We start from the raw sequence: 23,605 nt of genomic DNA, 5'->3' as shown, positions 1-23,605 counted from the left end.
AAACTCCATGCCTTTGGTCTCTGTGACTGTACTCTTCACTGGTTATCGTCCTACTTATCCAACCACACCTTTAGTGTTACTTACAATTCCACTTCCTCCTCTCCATTGGGGTCCCCCAAGGCTCTGTTGTTGGACCCCTCCTATTTTCAATCTACACCTCCTCTCTGGGTCAGCTGATAGCCTCCCACAGCTTCCAATACCATCTCTACGCTGACGATACACACATCTATTTATCCACCCCTCAGCTCTCTCCCTCAGTCTCTGCACGTATCACTAATTTACTATCTGATATATCGGTCTGGATGTCACACCACTTCCTCAAACTCAATCCATCCAAAACCACGCTAATAATTTTTCCTCCACCACGTGCCCCTTCCCCTGATCTCTCTGTCAATATTGATGGAATTACTATCAGCCCATCCCCGCATGCCAAGGTCCTAGGTGTTGTCCTGGACTCTGAACTCTCCTTCAAGGCCCACATCCAATCGCTGTCCAAATCTTGCCGCCTTAACCACTGCAACATCTCCAAAATATGCCCCTTTCTAACCAAAGACACAACAAAGCTCCTAGTTCACTCCCTGGTCATCTCGCGCCTTGACTACTGCAATTCCCTTCTCATTGGCTTACCTCTACACAGGCTATCCCCCCTTCAATCCATCATGAATGCTGCCGCCAGACTCATCCATCTTACCAATCACTCAGTGCCCGCTGCTCCTCTCTGTCAAGCCCTCCCCTGGCTTCCGCTCACCCAACGAATCAAATTCAAAATACTAACAACATCTTACAAAGCCATCCACAGCTTAGCCCCCAACTACATCACTAGCCTAGTCTCAAAATACCAACCCAATCGCTCTGTTCGTTCCTCTCAAAACCTCCTGCTCTCCAGCTCCCTTGTCACCTCCTCCCATGCTCGCCTCCAGGACTTTACCAGAGCCTCTCCAATCCTGTGGAACTAATTACCCTTATCTGTCCGATTATCTCCTACTCTATTAGCTTTTAGGCGATCTCTGAAAACCCTCCTCTTCAGAGAAGCCTATCCTATCCACACCTAACAACTCTACCTCCATTTTATTCATCTGCCCATCCCCCTCGGTTACTGCCTTTTGTTTCACTTGACCCTCCCTTCTAGATTGTAAGCTCTAACGAGCAGGACCCTCTGATTCCTCCTTTTTTGAATTGTACTGTAACTGTATTGTCTTCCCCCACACTGTAAAGCGCTGCGCAAACTGTTGGCGCTATATAAATCCTGTATAATAATAATAATAATATACCATTGTATGTTCACAACTACTTTAACCACTTAACGCCCCACGTACATATACAGCGACGGGGCGGCCATTTAGCACAAAATCACATACATGTACGTCATTTCAAAAGCTGGGTCTGGGGTGCGTGCTGATTTGAAACAGCAGGAGCCAATTGGTGGATCCCCCTGGAACCCGCCGATCGTTCCCGAGGCAGGCAGAACAGCGGTCTGCCTATGTAAACAAGGCAGATCCCTATTCTGTGATAGGAGAAGACAGAGATCTTGTGTTTCTGCTAAGCAAGAACACAGATCACTGTCTTCTTACAGTATAAGCACCCCCCAGTTAGAAAGCACTCCTAGGGAACACTTTTTACCCTTTGATTGCCCTTAATGTTAACCCCTTCCCTGTCAGTGTCATTAGAACAGTTACATTGCAGATTATTTAGCACTGATCACTGTATTGTTGTCACAGGTCCTCAAAAAAGTGTCAAAAGTGTCACGGGGTGTCCGATTTGTCTGCCACAATGTCACAGTCCCGTTATAAGTAGCTTGTCGCCGCCATTACTAGTAAAAAAAAAAAATCTATAAAAAGTCCATCAAATTATCCCATAGTTTGTAGACACTATAACTTTTGCGATAAAGGCAATCCCTTTACCAGATTTAGTTGACCACTAAATTAGAGGTGGTCAAATCAAGCAATAAAACGATCATCTATCCATAGGCAATGTTGCATACAGGAGAAGACCACGCGTGGTCTACGACGGTGACGACATCACGCTTCTTGATTCTGGTTGGAGGTTTGCTGTTTCCCTCCCAGAAGCTGGGTCAGTGGAATGAAGCCCGCAGGTACGCCACAGCATTATTTCCTTTACATCTGTAATTGTCCAGCTTTTTGTAAATGCAATTGATCTTTGAGGTCACTAAATGTTTTGCCTTTTAATGCACAATGGGAGCATTTTTGTCTTTCACTTCAATGACTCATGAGTTGGAGGACAGATAACCCGGTATGCAACATTGCCTATGGATGGATGATCGTTTTATTGCTTGATTTGATCACCTATAATTTAGTGGTCAACTAAATCTTGTAAGGGGATTAACTTTATCACATAGGGTGTGAAGTTTCCTTCCTGGTTTTCCAGTCACCCTCTTCCCCTATCTGCATGTGGTTCTCCTGGGAACGTTGGTGTTGTTTACCCTTTCTCTCCTGGATTTGACCACCCATATATGGACTCTTTACGATTTTCATACATATGACAAAGACTGCCATTTTAATCATTGATTTTATCATTTGCTATTAGCACTCCACTATTTGTCTATTATTCTGTTTTGGAAGCCTGCATCGTTCTCTCCTCATAGCGCAGTGTTTATTTTGTTTTGCTATAATTGCGCAAACTAATCAATATAAGCTTATTGGGATTTTTTTACCAAAAAAAAGAAGCAGATTATATATTGGCCTAAAATTGATGAAGAAATTCGATTTTTTTACATTTTTTTTATCGGGTATGTTTTATAGCAGAAAGTAAGAAATATATATTTTTTTCAAAATTGTCTGTATTTTTTTGTTTATAGCACAAAAAATAAAAACCACAGAGGTGATCAAATACTACCAAAAGAAAGCTCCATTTGAGGGAAAAAAAGGAAAATAAATTTTATTTGGATACAGCGTCCCATGACCACGCAATTGTCAGTTGAAGTAAAACTGGCCTGGTCATGAAGAGGGTAAAGCCTTCCGGGGCTTAAGTGGTTATTATGTCAAAGCTTATAAGAGTTTAGGTAAGTAGTTTACATATACTTTAAACTTAAAAATCCATTTATGTAGAGTGAAAAACAGAACATCTCATTCACATAAATAGGCGTTTTAGATTTATACAGGTTCTCTTTCTTCATTTCACCTTACTGTACAGTTTAACAACACGGGCCCCGAGTGTGAGGTAGTCAAAACTATACTGAAATGAGTTTTAGTTAGAAGGAAGATAAAGAATAGACCTGGTGGAAGTGTAAATGAGAACGGTTTACACCTGCTGAGAAAGACACCAAACAAGAAAGGACCTCTACTAGTAATTTCTCCTGAGTACATTTAAAGCCTCTTTTTATCTGAAACATTCCTTTTAATAATTATGTTTGGCACATCATAACAGGCCACTATCAATAAAAAAATCTTGTAGATTTTTACTTAATTTACAGGTTTTCCTTCCCAAAACTTAATTATCTGATCTCTCATATGCTTCATTATAATCTTGGAAATCTGAGCATTCCTATTATGTTTGGTAATTATGCAAATTAGTGTGAGCTATTTTACATACTTGGGGCATTCATTGTTATTGTATTTTATACTGTAGAAGGGATATCTTTCATGCTGGCATGGTGCTTTATATACAAGTCCTGCCACTCAATATTATGAGGATCCACACGCTAGTAACAGTCTTCTTTTGTCTAGTGCAGTGGTCTCCAAAATGTGGCCCGAGGGCCAGATGCGGCCCTTTGGATGCTTTTATCTGGCCCTTGGGGCACTATTTCATGCACTGATACCAACAATGAGGCACATTTACCCCCACTGAAACCAACAATAGGGCCCAATGATACCAACGATGGGGCACAATTCCTCCTAATGATACCAACATTAGAGCACAATTTCTCCCACGGACAACAACAATGAGGCCCAGTAACACCAACAATTTCTCCTAATAAGGTGGACTGTTTGTGTTTGGTCCCCCCCTGTAGTCCAACTCTGGATTAGGGAAGGAGTGACACAAAGACCAATGAGCCCTAGAACAACTGGCAAGAAGATGGCATAGCTGATAACCCAGGAGAATTGCAAATTGCCTGCAAGGGCTGAGCTTATCTTTGTATAATGCCCTTTTGTTACTTTATTGATAACAAAAGTGTATATATATATATATATATATATATATATATGTATGTAGCACCCTACAGGGTAGGTTCTAGGTAAAAGTATAGTGGGGCTTAGCTGCCTAACAGCAGGGCCATAATTTCAGCTGGGCTGTCATGTCTCCCAGGTGTGTCTGCTGAGAGGGGAGTCTCCCCACTGGCTCCATGAGACGATTCTCATTGGGCAGTGAAGGAAATCCAGTCAGAGACACATTCAGGCCTGTATCTACCCCAGAAGGCAGATTCTGCTGCAGAGGATTCTGGGAGTGGGTATAAGTTTGAGGGGAACGCATGAACCAGCGTCTTTGGCAGGAAGCAAAGTCCCAGGAGGGAGAATACGGCTGTCTCTCCTCCTGTCAGAAGGATTGGGTGTCTCGGGTGGCTGCCTGGGAATCCAGAGAATGCTGAGTTGAGCTGCAGAGGAGATCCGGTGTGCTGAGGACCAGTGGAGGAAGAGGGGTTCAGTTCCAAGAAAGCCTGCCAAGGTCGTGAGCACTGTGAACTGCTCCTAGGGGTCTGCCAAGCGTAGAGGGGACCACTCCAGAGAAGGTTTCGGGGATCCAGGAATCAGATAGATATAAAGAGAGTGCCTAGTCGGAGGACCCTGAAGTGTAAGAGGGGGTGCCTAGTTAGAGGACCTTGAAGTGTAGAGGGGGCGCCAGCAGTTGGGCCCTGAAGAGCTAATGTGTACAGTGTGCAATATACAGAGTTAAGAGTTGCAGCAGCACAAGCAGTGGCAAGGAGCTACATCGGTCAGTGAAGGACTGGAGGGAGCTGTTCAGTGACTTTTGAGCTAGATTGAGTGTCAAGAGTCAAGTGTTCTACAGTCCTGGATCTTCTGAGTTAACAAACAGGTCAAAGTCAAAGTTCCAGCACAAGTTCAGCATAACAGTATTTTCAAACGCCAGGAAGCGCTGGTCGGCATTCAGCTGGCATCAAGACAGCACCAACGGGCATTTTTGTATAAAGTCCCAGTTAACCTAGTTGAGCCAGAGAAGTATCCCACTCATTCCCTTTTCCCACTACAATAAACAAAACCAACCAAAGATGCCGGAGTGGTCATTGTCTCAATTCTCACACTTGGGTTCACAACTTAAATGTGTTGGAAGTGTCACCGGTAACAATGGCAGACCCACATCAGGCTCAAGGCCTGGAAATATTGCTACATATATATATATATATATATATATATATATATATATATATATATATATAAAAATTGATAAGTGATGTAGTCCCAAAGTAAAAGTACACTGCTCAAAAAAAATTAAAGGAACACTTTGAAAACACCAGATCCCAATGGGGAAAAATATTATGCTGGATATCTATACTGATATGGACTGGGTAATGTGTTAGGAGCGAAAGGATGCCACGTTGTTTGATGGAAATGAAAATCATCAACCTACAGAGGGCAAAATTCAAAGACACCCCGAAAATTAAAGTGAAAAAATGATGAAGCAGGCTAGTCCATTTTGCTGAAATGTCATTGCAGCAACTCAAATTGGTACTCAGTAGTTTGTATGGCCTCCACGTGCTTGTATGCATGCCTGACAACGCCGGGGCATGCTCCCAATGAGACGACGAATGGTGTCCTGGGGTATTTCCTCCCAGATCTGGACTAGGGCATCACTGAGCTCCTGAACAGACTGAGGTGCAACCTGGCGGTGTCAGATGGACCGAAACATAATGTCCCAGAGGTGTTCTATTGGATTTAGGTCAGGGCGAGCATGAGGGCCATTCAATTGTATCAATTCCTTCATCCTCCAGGAACTCACCACATGAGGCCGGGCATTGTTGTGCATCAGGAGGAACCCAGGACCCACTGCACCAGGGTAGGGTTTGACAATGGGTCCAAGGAGTTCATCCTGATACCTAATGGCAGTCAGGGTGCCATTGTCTAGCCTGTGGAGGTCTGTGTGTCTGTCCATGGATATGCCTCCCCAGACCATCACTGACCCACCACCAAACCGGTCATGTTGACCGATGTGACGGGCAGCATAACATTCTCAATGTCTTCTCCAGACCCTTTCATGTCTGTCACATGTGCTCAGGGTGGTAAAAGCACAGGGCGCCAGTGGCGGACCTGCCAATTCTGGTGTTCAATGGCAAATGCCAATCGAGATTCAGATATGCCGGACAGTGAGCACAGGGCCCACTGGAGGACGTCTGGCCCTCAGGCTACCTTCATGAAATCTGTTGCTGATTGTTTGGTCAGAGACATTCACACCAGTGGTCTGCTGGAGGTCATTTTGCAGGGCTCTGGCAGTGCTCATCCTGTTCCTCCTTCCACAAAGGAGCAGATACCAGTCCTGCTCATGGGTTAGGGACCTTCTACTGGCCTGTCCAGCTCTTCTAGAGTAACTGCCTGTCTCCAGGAATCTCCTCCATGCTCTTGAGACTGTGCTGGGAGACACAGAAAACCTTCTGGCAATGGCACGTATGGATGTGCCATTCTGGAGAAGTTGGACTGCCTGTGTAACCTCTATAGAGTCCAGGTATTACCTCATACTACCAGTAGTGACACTGAACCTAGCCAAATGCAAAACCAGTGAAAAACAGTCAGAAAAGATGAGTAGGGAAAAAAATGTCAGTGGCCCTCACCTGTAAAACCTTTCCTGTTTTGGAGGTCTTTTAATTGTTGCCCATGTAGTGCACCTGTTAATTTAATTAACACCAAAGCAGCTGAAACTGATTAACAACCCCCGCTGCTACTTAACTGACCAGATCAATGTCCCAGGAGTTTAACTGACTTGATGCTACATTCTGATTAGAAGTCCTTCAAATAAAGTAAATGTCTAACGTGCTTAGAATGTCATCCAGTGACTCAAAAACAGCTCAATTATGCACTCACCAGAAGTGTGTAAATACGTACAGTATATAGCCCTATACTAAATTATCCCTATTCCACTCAGTGTTGTAAAACCAGAACCACCATTCGTGAGCCTCCACCAGCACATACACTCACCAGAGTTAAACTGGAAACATGCCTTAATTGACTCAAATGGAGTGGGGGTCTTCCCAGCTTGCTTGGTAATTTAGACGGATGAAGGATAGATCAGGAAAGCACTTGTGCTGCATTAAAAATCAGCGCTCACTGTACCACTCTGGAAGGGACCACATGCATGCTGTCCTATTGGAATACCTGTTTTTAACATGTAAGTTACTACATTAAATTACACAGCTGTTCATTTACCTTTATGACTTGGCGCCCTTGTTCTTTTTCTTAGTAAAATCAATGTAGACTGACCAAACTTACAGCAAAAGTCACTGCTCCGAAACCAAGGACACGGTGGCAATGGTGTCAGCATGTAGGCCCCTTCCGATGCATTTCGTGCTCAAGCTCATCATCAAGGGATCAGCCTAACGCTGACGCTGTTGTCTAACTACCTTAAATAACCACCAAGCGGAGGAAATGTAACAAATCAGCACCAGAAGTGCTAACGCCATCATTTTCAGAATCACCGGAAAACACCAGAATTTGTCCTGCCGCCATTTTCTCAAAGCCTTAGCTCGCTGTTAAGGGATAGTGGCAGACCAGGCAACCTGACAAACAGGCACACAGAACACTCCCACAGTCAAATACGAAATGACTAAATATGCTGAAAATTGTGATGTTGCCATCATCCCAGAGATATCTCTCGATGTTAACAAATAACAATAATCACAGCAGAAAAACAAGGAAAACCGCCATAATATTATAATCATCTCATATTATTAATGGACGGTGAGTTTATATATATATATATATATATATATATATATATATATATAAATTGATATGTATAAAAAAGAAAAATTCAAGTTTACTTTCTCTTTAGCAGTGCCATCGCTTAGGCCTCAACCTTGACTGTTGGCTGGTCCTTCAGGCCATCTTACACAGTACCCCTGTGTTCATCCAGCTTTCCAACTCTCAGTCTCTCAGACTTACTGAGCCGTCTCGACTCTCTTTTCCCTATGGACAAGAAATCTCTCCTCCAGCATGAAATGCTGTCTCTTGAGCGGAGCACACCTGTCACCTAATGGGAGCTCTGAGCTATGGCCAGGATGTTAATCATGTATAATAATAATCTAAGGCAAACTTTAAAAAAAAGAAAGAAATAAAATTCTATAAATATCTATTTTTCCTTAGTTTACAAGCCATCACATTACTGCTATGAGGATTTGCATCCTCAGCTTCGTAGGGAGGACTGACCATGCTAGGATAGTTCCGCATCTGTGGTTAGCATGGTCAGAAGGGAAAGGGACTGGCAGGATCATCAGGTTTTTAGTGGAAAATAAAAAAAGGCTCACTAAGCGCATAGTTGGATAAAAAGGAAATGAATCCCCAGCTATGTCATTTAAGATTCACATTCACTTTAAGGTTTTACAGATGCAGGAGTAAAATATTTAAAAGTGATGTCTGACAAGCTGGTATACAATTTAAATCAGGAATATTCAAGCTAAGCAGTTTTTATGAACAATTTAGCTACCTACAGTTGCGTTTTGGTGAATCAATAATTGCACATTACATTCTTCCCCTCACTTAAGTGCTTTTTAGTGGAATTATTCTTGAAACACAGTCCTTCACCTATTAAAGTATGTTGGAATCCAGAGAAAAGAAATGCTAAAAATGCATTGAAAAATAAATATATTGATAACCTACAGTGGTGATCGAAAGTTTGGGCACCCCAGGTAAAAATTTGAATTAATGTGCATAAAGAAGCCAAGGAAAGATGGAAAAATCTCCAAAAGGCATCAAATTACAGATTAGACATTCTTATAATATGTCAACAAAAGTTAGATTTTATTTCCATCATTGACACTTTCAAAATTACAGAAAACAAAAAAATGGCGTCTGAAAAAGTTTGGGCACCCTGCAGAATTTAGAGCATGCACTGCCCCCTTTGCAAGGCTGAGGCCTGCCAGTGTCATGGATTGTTCTCAATCATCGTCTGGGAAGACCAGGTGATGTCAATCTCAAATGTTTTAAATGCCCAGACTCATCTGACCTTGCCCCAACAATCAGCACCATGGGATCTTCTAAGCTGTTGTCTAGAAAACTGAAACTGAAAATAGTTGACGCTCACAAAGCTGGGGAAGGCTATAAGAAGATAGCAAAGTGTTTTCAGATGTCAATATCCTCTGTTCAGAATGTAATTAAGAAATGGCAGTCATCAGGAACAATGTAAGTTAAAGCAAGATCTGGAAGACCAAGAAAAATATCAGACAGAACAGCTCGCAGGATTGTGAGAAAAGCAATTCAAAACCCACGTTTGACTGCACGATCCCTCCAGAAAGATCTGGCAGACACTGGAGTTGTAGTACACTATTCCACTATACTGTAAAGAGATACTTGTACAAATATGGTCTTCATGGAAGAGTCATCAGTCATCAAACTCTTCTACGTCCTCACCACAAAAATCAGCGTTTGAACTTTGCAAATGAACATATAGACAAGCCTGATGCATTTTGGAAACAAGTTCTGTGGACTGATGAGGGTAAAATTTAACTTTTTGGCCGGAATGAGCAAAGGTACGTTTGGAGAAGAAGGGGCACAGAATTTAATGAAAAGAACCTCTGTCCAACTGTTAAGCATAAGCATGGGGGTGGATGAATCATGCTTTGGGGTTGTATTGCAACCAGTGGCACAGGGAACATCTCACGAGTAGAAGGAAAAAGGGATTCAATAAAATTTCAGCAAATTTTGGATGGTAACTTGATGCATCTGTGAAAAAGCTGAAGTTAAAGACAGGATGGCTTTTACAAATGGATAATGATCCTAAACACACCTCGAAATCCACGGGGGATTACATCAAGAGGCGTAAACTGAAGGTCTTGCCATGGCCTTCACAATCTCCTGACCTCAACATAATTGAAAATCTATGGATAGACCTTAAAAGAGCAGTGCGTGACAGACAGCCCAGAAATCTCAAAGAAATGGAAGACTTTTGTGAGGAAGAATGGGCAAAGATACCTCAAACAAGAATTGAAAGACTCTTGGCTGGCTACAAAAAGCGTTTACAAGCTGTGATACTTGCCAAAGGGGGCAGTACAAGATATTAACTCTGCAGAGTGCCCAAACTTTTGCAGACGCCATTTTTATGTTTTCTGTTATTTTGAAGGTGTAAATTATGGAAATAAAATCTAACTTTTGTTGACATATTATGAGAATGTCTAATCTGTAATTTGATGCCTTTTGGAGATTTTTCCATCTTCTTTATGCACATTAATACAAATTTTTACCTGGGGTGCCCAAACTTTCGATCACCACTGTATAGGTATAATAACCTTTTATTCAAAATTCACTTTCAAAGTGACCAACTTTGGAAATTTAGAGAAAAAGTGAGCACTTGGAAAATTTTAAAACATTATTAAGAATGCTAGAGGGATTAGCAAATAAATGTAACCAATGATTACATTTACTGTATTTGCTCATTCTTGCTACCGTTCCCTAGAATTGTTGTAATTTATCTCTTGTTACGAAGACCTATGTATTTCCTGTGCTCATCAGCTCCATCTAGTGACCATAATGCAGTATTTTATTATAGCCCTTAATAAAGCAACATTTATTCAATAGAGAATAAAGAACATTTGTTTTTGCCCAATTCACACAGAACTAATGTACATGAAGATTTTCTGGCTAAATACCTATGCAATTTTTTTTAAACACAACCCCCGAAATGTTGCAGTTCAGGTAAAGGTGACATTCTCTCCAAATTTTATGTATATGTTTCACGAAAGCTTAAAGGTTAAGTTCACCATTATTAGGGTAGAACATGTAACTTGATCCAGCATCTGCACCTTCTGCCCCCTCACCTCTCCTCCCCGAATGCTGGAATCCTCTCCCTGCACCCGCCGCTGTCACAATTGGAAAACAGTGTGGCCATGCACAGCTCTGCTCACAGTTTCCTGTGAATGAATAGACTACAAGTACTGTCAGTCATGACGCCTGTGTTCCTTGGCCTTTATGATGGCGTTTGTTTACTAAGGGCCCTTTCACACACTCGGACTCAGTTTTTCTCAGTGGGGGATCGATCTGCCGATCCTCCGCTGAGCAGGAGGATGACAGCTGTGTCTCTGCGCTGTGTGCGGAGACACAGCTGTCAGGTCCCCATGCATCTCTATGGGGGAATCGGATGGGAATGGGCCGTCTGTCCGTTCTCATCCGATCCGCTGGACGGATATAAAATAGGGTTTCCATCCGTCCAGATTTGACAGATCGGATCGGATCAGATCGGATGTCAGCGTACATGTCTCCGCTGACATCCGATGCCCCATAGGGATGCATGGGGGGACCTCTGTGTGAAAGAGCCCTAAGGTTTTCTAACTAACTCTGAGGGCTTCACAGAACAGCTGTATTTATACTGAGATTAAATTACACACAGGTGGACCTCTATTTCCTAATTAGAAGACTTCTGAGCAATTGGTTCCACTAGATTTTAGTTAGAGGTATTAGAGTAAAGGGGGCTGAATACAAATGCATGCCACACTTTTCACATATTTATTTGGAAAAAAAAATATGAAAAAACATTTATCATTTTCCTTCCACTTCAAAATTATGTGACACTTTGTGTTGGTCCAACACATACAATCCCAATAAAATACATTCACGTTTTTGGTTGTTACATGACAAAAACTGGAAAATTTCAATAGGTAGGAATGTATATATATATATATATATATATATATATATATATATACATAATACACACATATACAGTATCTCACAAAAGTGAGTACACCCCTCACATTTTTGTAAAAATTTATTATATCTTTTCATGTGACAACACTGAAGAAATTACACTTTGCTACAATGTAAAGTAGTGGGTGTACAGCTTGTATAACAGTGTAAATTTGTTGTCTCCTCAAAATACCTCAACACACAGCCATTATTGTCTAAACCGCTACAGCAACAAAAAGATGTACACCCCTAAGTGAACATGTCAAAATTGGGCCCAATTAGCCATTTTCCCTACAAGGTTACAAGGTCTCAGGTGTGAATGGGGAGCAGGTGTGTTAAATTTGGTCTTATCGCTCTCACTCTCTCATACTAATCACTGGAAGTTTAACATGGCACCTCATGGCAAAGAACTCCCTGAGGATCTTAAAAAAAGAATTGTTGCTCTACAGTACATAAAGATGTCCTAGGCTATAAGAAGATTGCCAAGACCCTGATATTGAGCTGCAGTACGGTGGCCAAGACCATACAGCGGTTAAACAGGACAGGTTCCACTCAGAACAGGCCTCGCCATGGTCGACTAGAGGAGTTGAGTGCACGTGCTCAGCATCATATCCAAAGGTTGTCTTTGGGAAATAGATGTAGGAGTGCTGCCAGCATTGCTGCAGAGGTTGAAGGGGTGGGGGGTCAACCAGTCAGTGCTCAGACCATACGCTGCACACTGCATCAAATTGGTCTGCATAGCTGTCATTCCAGAAGGAAGCCTCTTCTAAAGATGATGCACAAGAAAGCCAGCAAACAGTTTGCTGAAGACAAGCAGACTAAGGACATGGATTACTGGAATCATGTCCTGTAGTCTGATGAGGCCAAGATAAACTTATGTGGTTCAGATGGTGTCAAACATGTGTGGCTGCAACCAGGTGAGGAGTACAAAGACAAGTGTGTCTTGCCTCCAGTCAAGCATGGTGGCCGGAGTGTCATGGTCTGAGGCTGCATGAGTGCTGCTGGCACTGAGGAGCAACAGTTCATTGAGGGAACCATGAATGCCAACATGTACTGGGACATACTGAAGCAGAACATGATCCCCTCCCTTTGGAGACTGGGCTGCACGGCAGTATTCCAACATGATAACGACCCCAAACACACCTCCAAGATGACCACTGCCTTGCTAAAGAAGCTAAGACTAAAGGTGATGGACTGGCCAAGTATGTCTCCAGACCTAAACCATATTGAGCATCTGTGGGGCATCCTCAATTGGAAGGTGGAGAAGTGCAAGGTCTCTAACATCCACCAGCTCTGTGATGTCGTCATGGAGGAGTAGAAGAGGACTCCAGTGGCAACCTGTGAAGCTCTGGAGAACTGTTATACAAACTGTACACTCACTACTTTACATTGTAGCAAAGTGTCATTTATTCAGTGTTGTCACATGAAAAGATATAATAAAATATTTACAAAAATGTGAGGGGTGTACTCACTTTTGTGAGATACCGTAGCTTGCAAGAGACCAGGTATGCCTGCATTTTCTTACATGTGGTGTGGCATCCCTTTCAACTACAGTCTACTGAAGATTTAGTAGAGTGGATGAACCAGCATGTATCACTTTAAACCATCTCCACCTCTTTCCCTCCCTCGAACGACAAAAAAAAAAAAAAAAATACAAGGGCCTTCTACCTATGAGACTTTTTAAACCTAACAATTTTATAAAGCAAATACTTTCTTTTCCTCCAATGTGACATTACACTGCAACTTTTCCATTTTCTCTCTTCTTCAAAATAAATTACAATATTAAATTAAATATTAAAACAATAAACAATTAAATTAAATATTAAAATATAAAAATCACAATCTACAACAAAATGGTGCATCCCTGCCCACCACAGTCACAAGTGTGTCAAAATGGCTTCAGCCTGATCTCCAACCATGGGAAAATACCTCTCTAACATGTTTCACCTGATTTAGGGCTTAATCACACAATTAAGCCCTAAATTGGGTGAAACACATTATAGGAGTGTTTTCCCATGGGTGGAGATCAGGCTGAGGCCATTTTGACTTAGCTGTGATCATGGTGTGCATTAATAGTGTGCAGAGAGGTGCCATTTTGTTGTAGACTCAGGATTGACCTTGATGAGCCCTACTAAGCCAAACCTTAGCACCTGAAAGCAGGAACTGAGTCAGCCAAAGCCACATATTGGGGCATTTGAGCAGTACTGTTTTGTTTTCTAAGGATAGCATAAAAATTACAATATTTTAAAAGTAGGGATGGGTGACGCCAGCATGGGTCACTGACTGCTACCTCCTCCTCCTTGTCTTCTTTTTTTTAGGCCTTTTCCAAGAACCTGATTTTCAAAACTATCTGGACCTCCAAATCCTCAGCAGGCAGGTGTGGTCCAAGGTAGCACTCACCCCTGGTGGGTTCCACCAATTAAGATAATAAATAAATGGATAAAATTAGACATAAATACATATGTATGTAAATTAAAGAAAAAAAAATCTAAGAGATACAATTTAAAAAATTTTACAATTAAAATTTTCAAACTTTTTAAAATTATTATAAATTTTTTAGTTATTTCGAGACAACTTCAAGGGTTTTTCACTTTATTTTTGGGGACTACCCATCCACAGGGCTTCTACCACCCTTAGATCCAAGCTACAAGTCGAAAATGGTTAATTGCATGCCACCACATGAGTGGGAAGACAAAATTTGTAACCATGTGGAGGTGCTTCTATGGTTCTTGTACAGAGCGTTTCCTGCCTTTGGGATGCCTTTGCTACCCAAAGCAGCTTTGCTACCCATGCCGAACAAGAATTAATAATTCAATTCTTATTGATGAATTAATCATGCTGGCCACGTATCCCAGTGTCAACCTAGTCAATTTCCCCAATAAAAACAAAATGATTCTCTTTCTTTCTTTTGTTGGAAGGATGGCTTCAAGGGCCTTCTCTCTGACCTTTCATGCTTGTCAGTGCTGCTGTCCAAATGCTACCATGGCCAGGCTAACTGAAATCTTTTTGCTGACAAGACAGCTATTTATTTTTTGTAATGCCATGCCATGAAAATAGAGGGCTGCATTTTTAACGTACAAACCCAAAGGGCTGAAGCTCTAAATTTTGGTTATTATCACAGATGTTTCCTGGAAACTATAAGGCTCCATTCACACCTGGGCGTTTTCAGCTCCAAAAACGCTCAAAAGAAACGCTTCCAAAACGCCCAACAAGTAAAACCCCATTCATTTAAATGGCCCCTGTTCACATCTGAGCGTTTTGCAAAACGCCTGTAGCTGAAAAAAGTACATGAGCTTCTTTTTGGGCTGATTACCAGCGTTTTTGATAGATGTCAATGAAAAACGCCTGAAAAAATCGCGGTAAAATCGCGGTAAAAATCGCGGTTAAAAAATCGCGGTAAAATCGCTGTAAAAAACGCTACGCTCAAGTGTGAATGCAGCCTAAAGAAAACAACCATTTTGTCCGCTGACAATGAGGAAACAAGGCTTTTTTGGGATGCAAGCCTAATGTGCGGCTAATACCATTTGCTAAATTGTCACCAGTTGAGGCTCAAAGCCTTTTAATTGACTGACATTTCTTTGAATTTTTTTTGTTAAGATGCTGCTGATGTGTAAAAACAAAGGTGATAACATTTTATTTTATTTTATTTTTTTACATACAAAGCAAAGTATACGCTGCCAACATGACAGTCAGTGTTGGGAGTCCCAAAAATCATTCCTAGTGATTCCTTAACAGTGGTCACCATTAAGGGACTCCACAAAATTGTAATCTGAAGGGTTAGTGTCTTCACATGCTGCCCTTGAAGCAGCAAACAATGCCCCCGCCCAACCACTGTATATATATTTTTACCCCTTTTTTAAACAGCAACATATTTCTCAGACTCCATGGGCTTCTTGTGCCATTTTCCTGCATTTGGCTGCTATAGTTTTCCTCCAGGGGCCCAAAAATACCCCACCAGACTTTTTCCCCATTGACCTCAGTGGGGGAAACCTTCAATTCGATAACTCAATTCCAAACATTTCTGAATCTTCCTAATCATATATGTTGGTATGTTCGGCTGAACTACCCGTGAATCGAGCAGAGGCATATTTAAGCCTAAAAGTGAAGTGTAGCTTGGCATTGGTAAAGAACAGAGATATTTCAAGGAACAAATATAAAAAATCTGGCACACTTTAGAAATAAGGAACTCTTTTCAAATATATGCTACTACATAAAAGCATAGAACTTACCCAAAAATACTAAATTTGATAATTTTATAATAGTATAGCAAATCAGTGCAACTTGTTTGATTGCTCCAAAACCGAAAATTCAGGATGCGCTTGACCGAAACCAAAAATGCCAGTTTTTAAAAAAGTATATATTTTTTATAATTGTATAATATTCAAATTTTTAATTAATATCATGAATTTAAATGAATATGAATTTATTGTCGGCCATTATCGTCAGCTTTAGCGCAAGAAGTGCTAAAAGAAAATGCATCCCTTTAAATTCTATGTATGTCTTCACACTGGTCCATTGCACTTCCGTTGTGGTGTTAAAAATCTTGCTTGCTGCATTTTTGGTCAGTTAAAAAACTGCACCAAAAATACATGTAGCACTACTCCCTTGGGAGCTGCTGGTTACAGGTTCCCCTGGGATACCATTAGCAACGACATGACAGATTGACATTTTCCCAAGTGTTTTAGCTCAGTCAGGAAACAGTCTAGTAGCTTTAGTTTTTGTGTTTTTATTTAGAACTTGAATAGGAGAAGGGAATGAGTGGGATACTCCAACTTAATATAACTATGCACAATTGGCTGCGATGACTTGAAAATGCTGAGTAATGCTAGTCACGGCTAAGCCGCTGCTTCACCTTGCCTTTAGCTGTGAAGTAGAAGTGAGTGAGCTTCCTGAGCTAAACTGTATCCTGAGGTAAACTGTTCTGTACTGCAGAACAACCTCAGGGTCCTTCCTGGCACCCCATTTGTTCTCAATCTTCAGGGTAAACAACAAGGCACCCCCTTTACTAATAAACTTCCCATGTGAGCTAGCTCCTTGACCCCTGACTTCTCCGGAGTGGTCCCCTCACCTAGGCAGACCCTTAGGCAGAACTGCTGGTACTCACAATACTGGTTTTCCCCAGAGACTCTGCCAGCAGCTCCACTTGTCAGCACTCTGGAACCTCTGCAGCTCAGCTCCACACACCTGGTTCACTAGGCCGACAGCCTAAACCACCTTCCTCACATCTGCAGGAGGAGAGACAGCCGCCCACCTCCTCCTGGGACTCTGCTTCCCGCCAAAGATGCCCTGTCACATGCTCCCTCCGGATTTATTGCCAATCCCAGGATGCATTGCCGCAATGCCCACCCACTGACACAGACATAAACCCTGGTGTGCTACTGGATAGGTTTCCTCCACTGTCCAACAAGCTCACTCATTGGATACCAGTGGGGAAACTCCCTTAGACCCAGTAATTCACACCTGGAAACATGTGACAGGCAAAACTAACGAACTCCCCTGATAAGCAGCAGGAGCCAAAAAGATGCTTTTACCTAGCACCTGTCTAGAAGGGTGCTACATCCACCTCCCTGTTGAAATGCATTGAAAATGCACCAAAAATGCATCAATTATGCACCCGTGTTATGTTTTTGAGTCACATGACCTATAAAAAAACACACCATCAGTACAGTAAAATTGTGGTAAAAATGCGGCAAAAACATGGCAAAACCGTGGTAAAGTTACGTGCGTTTTCAGAGCCATTATCTGCACCTTCTTCTCTATTGGCAAAATGCCAAAAACACTACTTTTGGGCGATATGTTTAGTCCCCGGAAATTTCGGTGCATCTCTACTTTTGGCACCGCTCAAAGTAGAGATGAAAGCATGTCTCTCTGTCTCAGAACATGGGGTTCAGGTTGTCCTAATACCAATCCAGGGGGTTAGTAAATGTAAAGAGGAAAGTATTGCCGCTTCTCCTGACCAGCCCAGGTGAATACACAATAAAAAGCAGCCTCAGACTACATGTCTCCACCGAACCACACACCCTGATAAATGTTGCCCCACCCCCTGGGGCTTAATAATAGGGTCATAAGGCCCCAGCATTTGGTGGTCACTACTGTAAGCCTAGGTTCACACCTGAGCTTGAGCTTCTGCGCTTTTTATGCGTTTTTTGGTGCATTTTTGATGCATTTCAATGCGTTTTTTTACATTTTTGGTTTTGGTCAATGGCAAGCTATATTTATATATAATTTATATATATATTGTGACAGGAATTCAGGTAAATCTGTGGATGTAGTCACAGACAGGAGATACATTTCCACCTGGTTTAGAAAATTCACCAATTACTATAGGGTGTCGGCTGCAGAGATAGCCAGCAGGAAGTTGAAAACCATTCAGCTGTTCAGAATGAGGAAATTAAGGCCTCTATAATTTGTCCAGAGGAAGTCTAAGGATTGCTGCCTCCTGACGCTGTGTGAGCTGGGGAGAGGAGGACAGTCAGATGTGTGCCTCCCGACGCTGTGTGAGCATGGGAGAAGGATTGCTGCCTCCTGACGCCGTGTGGGTAGAGGAGGACAGTCAGATGGGTGCCCCCTGAAGCTGTGTGAGCATGGGGAAGACCTCCTGAAGCGATGTGCGCTGAGGAGGGTAAAAAGGGTGAAGACTTCTCAAGGTGAGAAAATGAACTATTTCTATGTGAAGAGAAAAACCAATGGATGTTTTCTATGTGAAAGGAAAGTCCAATGAACATGTGCTGTGTGAAGAGAAAAGGGACATTCTCTATGTGAAGAGATAATAAATGGACTATTGATAGTCTGCTGTATGATCAGCCAAGTCTGCCCAACAGTAGGTTGGGGACAGACTTCCTTAGATAGGTTCCTGTGTGTGAGAAGGTAGCCGCCCACAGTGGCAAGGATTTATTTTGTGTTTTATTTTATTTTGGATGTTTTTGACGCTTGCAGTCTGGTGAAGAAAATTGCATGAATAAACCAAACTGTTGTTTGCAACCACTTCTCAGCTATCTCCTTGTGTAACAAACCCCCCAAGGGGTCATCCACACCCGCCACCGAGCTAAATCAACCTCACAATATATATATATATATATATATATATATATATATATATATATATATATATATACTTTTTTTTTGCATTGATGATTACAATAAAGCCTGCAGGCAGAGGTGTCTTTTTAAAATGCATACATCAGAATATGCAGGTTATGTCCAAAAGAAAGTTATGTTTGGTTTTTTTCTGTGCGATCAAGTAACTGCCCGAATCCTCGTACAACTCACGGTCAATGTCCTGCCATTCTCTATCCCTCTTGGTGCAATAGTTGTAGGTACAGTGATCATAGAGGAAACGTCTTGCCCTCACCAGCTACATTAGCTCTTCTGTGTCAACCATGCTGTGGTCTTCTCACTTCCTTGTTATGTGCAGCCTGTAGAGTAGATTTGCTAGGAGGAGTTGCCTTGTGGTTATGCTACAAAACGCATCAAAAATGCATGTGATTGCATTTTTCATGCACTTCCGTTGAAGTCTATGGACCCAAAAACGCACCATCCTGCACCAAAAGAAGTGCCTGCAGCTCTACAAAATTGCACTGCAAGAAAGGGCAAAGGTGTAAGGCTGGGTACACATGGGCCAAAAATCGTCATGGGCCGAAAAATGGTAGGTTCGACAGGAATGGGGCGACTTTCGGCCTGTGTGTACAGTTCCCTGTCTGACAGAAGCCAATCTCATGAATGGGCATGTTGGAAAACCAGCATCCAATCAGCGCTCGGAGCCAATGGCTGCAAGCACTGACCAGTGTGTTCTGGCAGGGGGGCAGTCCTCCTGTAAGAATACAATAGCTCAGCGGAGGAGATCACTGCACTAACATCGCAACCTATATGTTTTTTTTTTCGTTCAGTCTGCTGAGTTGAATGAAAAAAACTTATAGTGTGTACTCCACGTTAGTTTCTGTAAAATTCAAGGCAATATGGCAACCTGGAGGCGTTCTGCGCAACGTTAGTGTACGGATCGCCTCAGAAATGTCATTTTCTGCATGTGTGATTGGCTTACTGAATTTCATATAACCCTGTTCTAAGATACAAGTCAGACTTGAGGCATCCTCTGCAACAAAAGTTTCATTTTTGGTGAGATATTCCAAAGGGTTTAATCAGATCTAAAGGGATGCTGACACTGCAACTTTCCTCATTAGAACCCTGCAGCACATCAGCTGATTAATAATAAAAAAAGACACTCCCATCCAGACTTACTTTGCACATTGTCATAGCCAAACAAACAGCATTTTCTTCAAAACATCAAAAGGTGACAAAAATATCTGCATCATAGTTTGTAAAATCCTTGCAATATATATTGAATGGCTCTGAGGAGGAGGGTTCTCCCTCGAAATGCGTTGGCCCCATCTATATGGATGCCTTCAAGTTTGCTTGTCTTAATTAAGGATTTTGGTCCTGCGGTTTCTGGATAGTTGATAAAACCCTTTGGTTTTATGCTTTTACATATCATACTCTTGTGAGTATAATGTATGACGGGGTTTTAACGATTTTCCAATAAATGTTTTACGATATTGCATTAGGTTGGTGCGCCCTTCTCTTGTTTTTTATACTTTCAGTTGATGTGGATACCCATCATCCTGAGAAGGCAGCAAGACTTCAGATGCCAACAATTTAGCCACCGTCTTTTTGGTCCTTATGCAACATTTTAGCCCAAGAAATATTTCCTTATAATATATTAATCATCCAGATGGGATAGATTTTTTTCCTCAACAAAAGTGGAGTTACTTTTTAGGGGCTAACATCAAGTGTCCAACCAATGCAAATATACTTGTTATCACCCATCTTTCAATTATCCCATACATACAGGGTGGAGAATAGATTTACATCAAGCAGGGCCGGGACAAGGGTTGGGCAGGAGGGCCGGCTGCCCTGGGCGCAATGGTTTATTGCAGAGATGGGGGTGCAGTTGGGCATCTTTGCCCCGGGTGCTGGATGACCTTGTCCCGGCACTTACATCAAGGAAGGCATCTCCTGATCCCTTTTTCTGTAAGATGTTTAACTCTTGCAGGGAATGCCTTCTTTCACTAGATATTGATTTTTTTTTTGTTTTCTGCTTATATATGCTGATCGACTGATTCTGTATAGACAGGATATACCCTACAGACATTATTATTCTATGACTCCAGATATCTTATGGCTCTGTGTGAGAAAGGGGCATTGATTGGCAACCTCTGCAAACAAATAAGTGGAAGTGAAGGTACCAGCCAATGGCACACAGAAAGGGCCCATTTCAACTAACGGTAAGTTTATCAGTGCTTTCCATTACTGTTATAGGGATTGGATCCTGAAGCAAGGCACTTAGATGCATATTTATAAAACATTTACAGCGCTATTTGCACTACGAAACTGCGTGTACATTATTTCTATTAATCTTAACCAGTTCTGGACCTAAAGATTTTCCCCCTTAATGACCAGGCCATTTTTTGCGATTTGGCACTGCGTTGTTTTAATGGAAAATTGCACAAATAGAGCTTTCTTTTGGTGGTATTTGATCACCTGTCCAATTTTTATTTTTTGCGCTATAACCAAATAAATGCCGACAATTCTAAAAAAACAATATTTTTCACTTTCTGCCATATAACATTCCCAAAGAAAAGATGTTAAAATCAAATTTTTTCAGACTTTTAGGCCTATTTGTATTCTGCTAAATATTTTTGTTTAAAAAAAATCCTTATAGGTATATTTTGGTTGGTTTGCGCAAAAGTTATCGCGTCTACAAACTAGGGGAGAGATTTATGTCATTTCTATTTATTTATTTACTAGTAATGGCGGTGATCAGCGATTTTCAGCAGGACTGCGACATTGCAGCAGACAGATCGGAACCCTAGCTGACATTTTTGACACTTTTGGGGGGACCAGTGACATTACTACAGTAATCGATGCTAAAAATATGCACTGTTACTGGAATAATGACACTGGCAGGGTAGGGGGTTAACCCAGGACCGAGCAAAGGCTTAAATGTGAGCCTAGGGGGTGTTTTCTAACTGTGGGGATGTGGGCTTGTAAAATCAACACAGAGACCTGTGTTCCTAAATAGAAGGAACACAGAAGCTCTGCATTGATTCCTGAGAGAACAAGGGTCTGCTGTGTTTACTCTCTTCACGGGGAGCAATCGCGGCTACCAGCCCCATGGATCAGCTTCCCCGCTGGCAAGTGTGCGCACACCCCCCAGGATCGCTCCCACAAACCACCGTACAGGTACAGCGATTTGCTGGAACCTGCCGACCTTGCGGACCCAGCTGGTTGGCAAGTGGTAAATTTATAGGAATAATATTTATTTCCTATGATCGTCAGCTCCTTCTAGTGGCCATAATGTTGTATTTTCAGGATTCCTACTATTCTTATAAATGAAGAACATCTGACCTGGAGAGAAAATAGCCTAGTAACTTTGATTTTGCTAGTATGTACTCAGAATGATTGTGCATGCAGTTTTTTTCTTCTGGACAAATAGCTCTGCACTTGTTCTTCAATACACCCCTTAGAGTTAAAATTTGACTTTATATCTCCTTTTTTTTTTTTTTTTATCAGAACATAAAACCCAGTCTCCCACCACCCAGGGCCCACAAGTCATCACAGCATCCCTTCTCATCAGACACAAATGGGTTATCATCACATGCAAGGCCCATCACCCACCACAAGAGCCAGGGGGCTAATCCTGTGTGTCGGTTGTGATAGAGGAGTTCACCCATAATTGCCACACTTTTTCAAACTTTCGAGGACATCCTCTGGACATGTATGCTGTTTTATATAAAGGCACCACAGCGTTCACCAGTCCCTTCCAGAAACCCAATGTGGGAGGGAGTGCTGATTCCCACTTCAGTACTATTGCCTTTCGGGCGTAAAACAATAAAATGCCCACCAAGTGCGCACCGCCCTGGGAGCCTGCATGATTCCCACCAATATATCTCCTTTAAAACGTAAATCAGGTAAAACTTTTAACTTTTTCAGTTTTAAATATTGGAATCTCAGTCAGTTTTTATTGTTGTCGGTGACATCATTGTGAATACTTCTACTCACTTCCTTACTCTGTGACACCAGCACTAAAACACTTTAGAGTTCCATTGTCACTAGAGTTTGTAATTAGAAATTACATTTTAATAAACCTACTCAGTCGAGAAAGTAACAAGTGCCACCACAGCAACCAATAAAAGTTCACTTTTCACTAATCTGCCTACAGTAACCCCTTTATGACAGCAATATGCATTAATGCCCATCAACCACATATATTTGTTGCTGCATTGTTCTAGGGAGTGTTCCATTGATGCGACAGAACTGTGCCCGAGTTGTCATGGATAACCTATGGTCAACTACTGATGATCAGGAGCTGGTAGGACTGGGGTTGCCACCTCATCCCTTTAAACCTGAACACATATTTATTACAAAGGTTCTGTGGCTGATTAAGGTGGTAACTAAACTCAGTGCCTAATGTACATTAACCACACACTGCCCGCCCACTGTCAGATGAGGGCGGAGCGGTGCAGCTATTGTTCCAGGACGCCGTCATATGACGGCGCACCAGAACGGCCTCTCCAGCACCCGCGGGGGCACACAGTGCGGCAATCGTGGCCGCGCCGCGTTGCTAGGACACGGCACGACCCCGATCTCTGTAAAGAGCCAATGACATGGCTCTTTACCCATGTGATCGGCTGTGTCCAATCACAGCCAGTCACAAGTAAATGAGGAAGTGCCGTTTATCGGCTCTCCTCGCCTCACACTGTCAGAGTGTGTGGCGAGGAGAGCCAATCAGCGGCTCCTCCTCACAGGGGAGACTA

The 23,605-nt window shown here is 42.1% G+C and overlaps 1 protein-coding gene across 1 annotated transcript in view; it reads right to left on the bottom strand.

Moving 5' to 3' along the window:
* Positions 1–23,605, bottom strand: part of PPP2R5B (protein phosphatase 2 regulatory subunit B'beta) — a 144,469-nt gene that overhangs the window by 106,132 nt on the left and 14,732 nt on the right. The gene's annotated exons all lie outside the window — the stretch shown is intronic.

The sequence above is a fragment of the Pelophylax lessonae genome, assembly GCF_965119305.1.
Source record: "Pelophylax lessonae genome assembly, chromosome: 10".
Taxonomy (NCBI): domain Eukaryota; kingdom Metazoa; phylum Chordata; class Amphibia; order Anura; family Ranidae; genus Pelophylax; species Pelophylax lessonae.
This window is presented reverse-complemented; position numbering and strand designations above follow the sequence as displayed.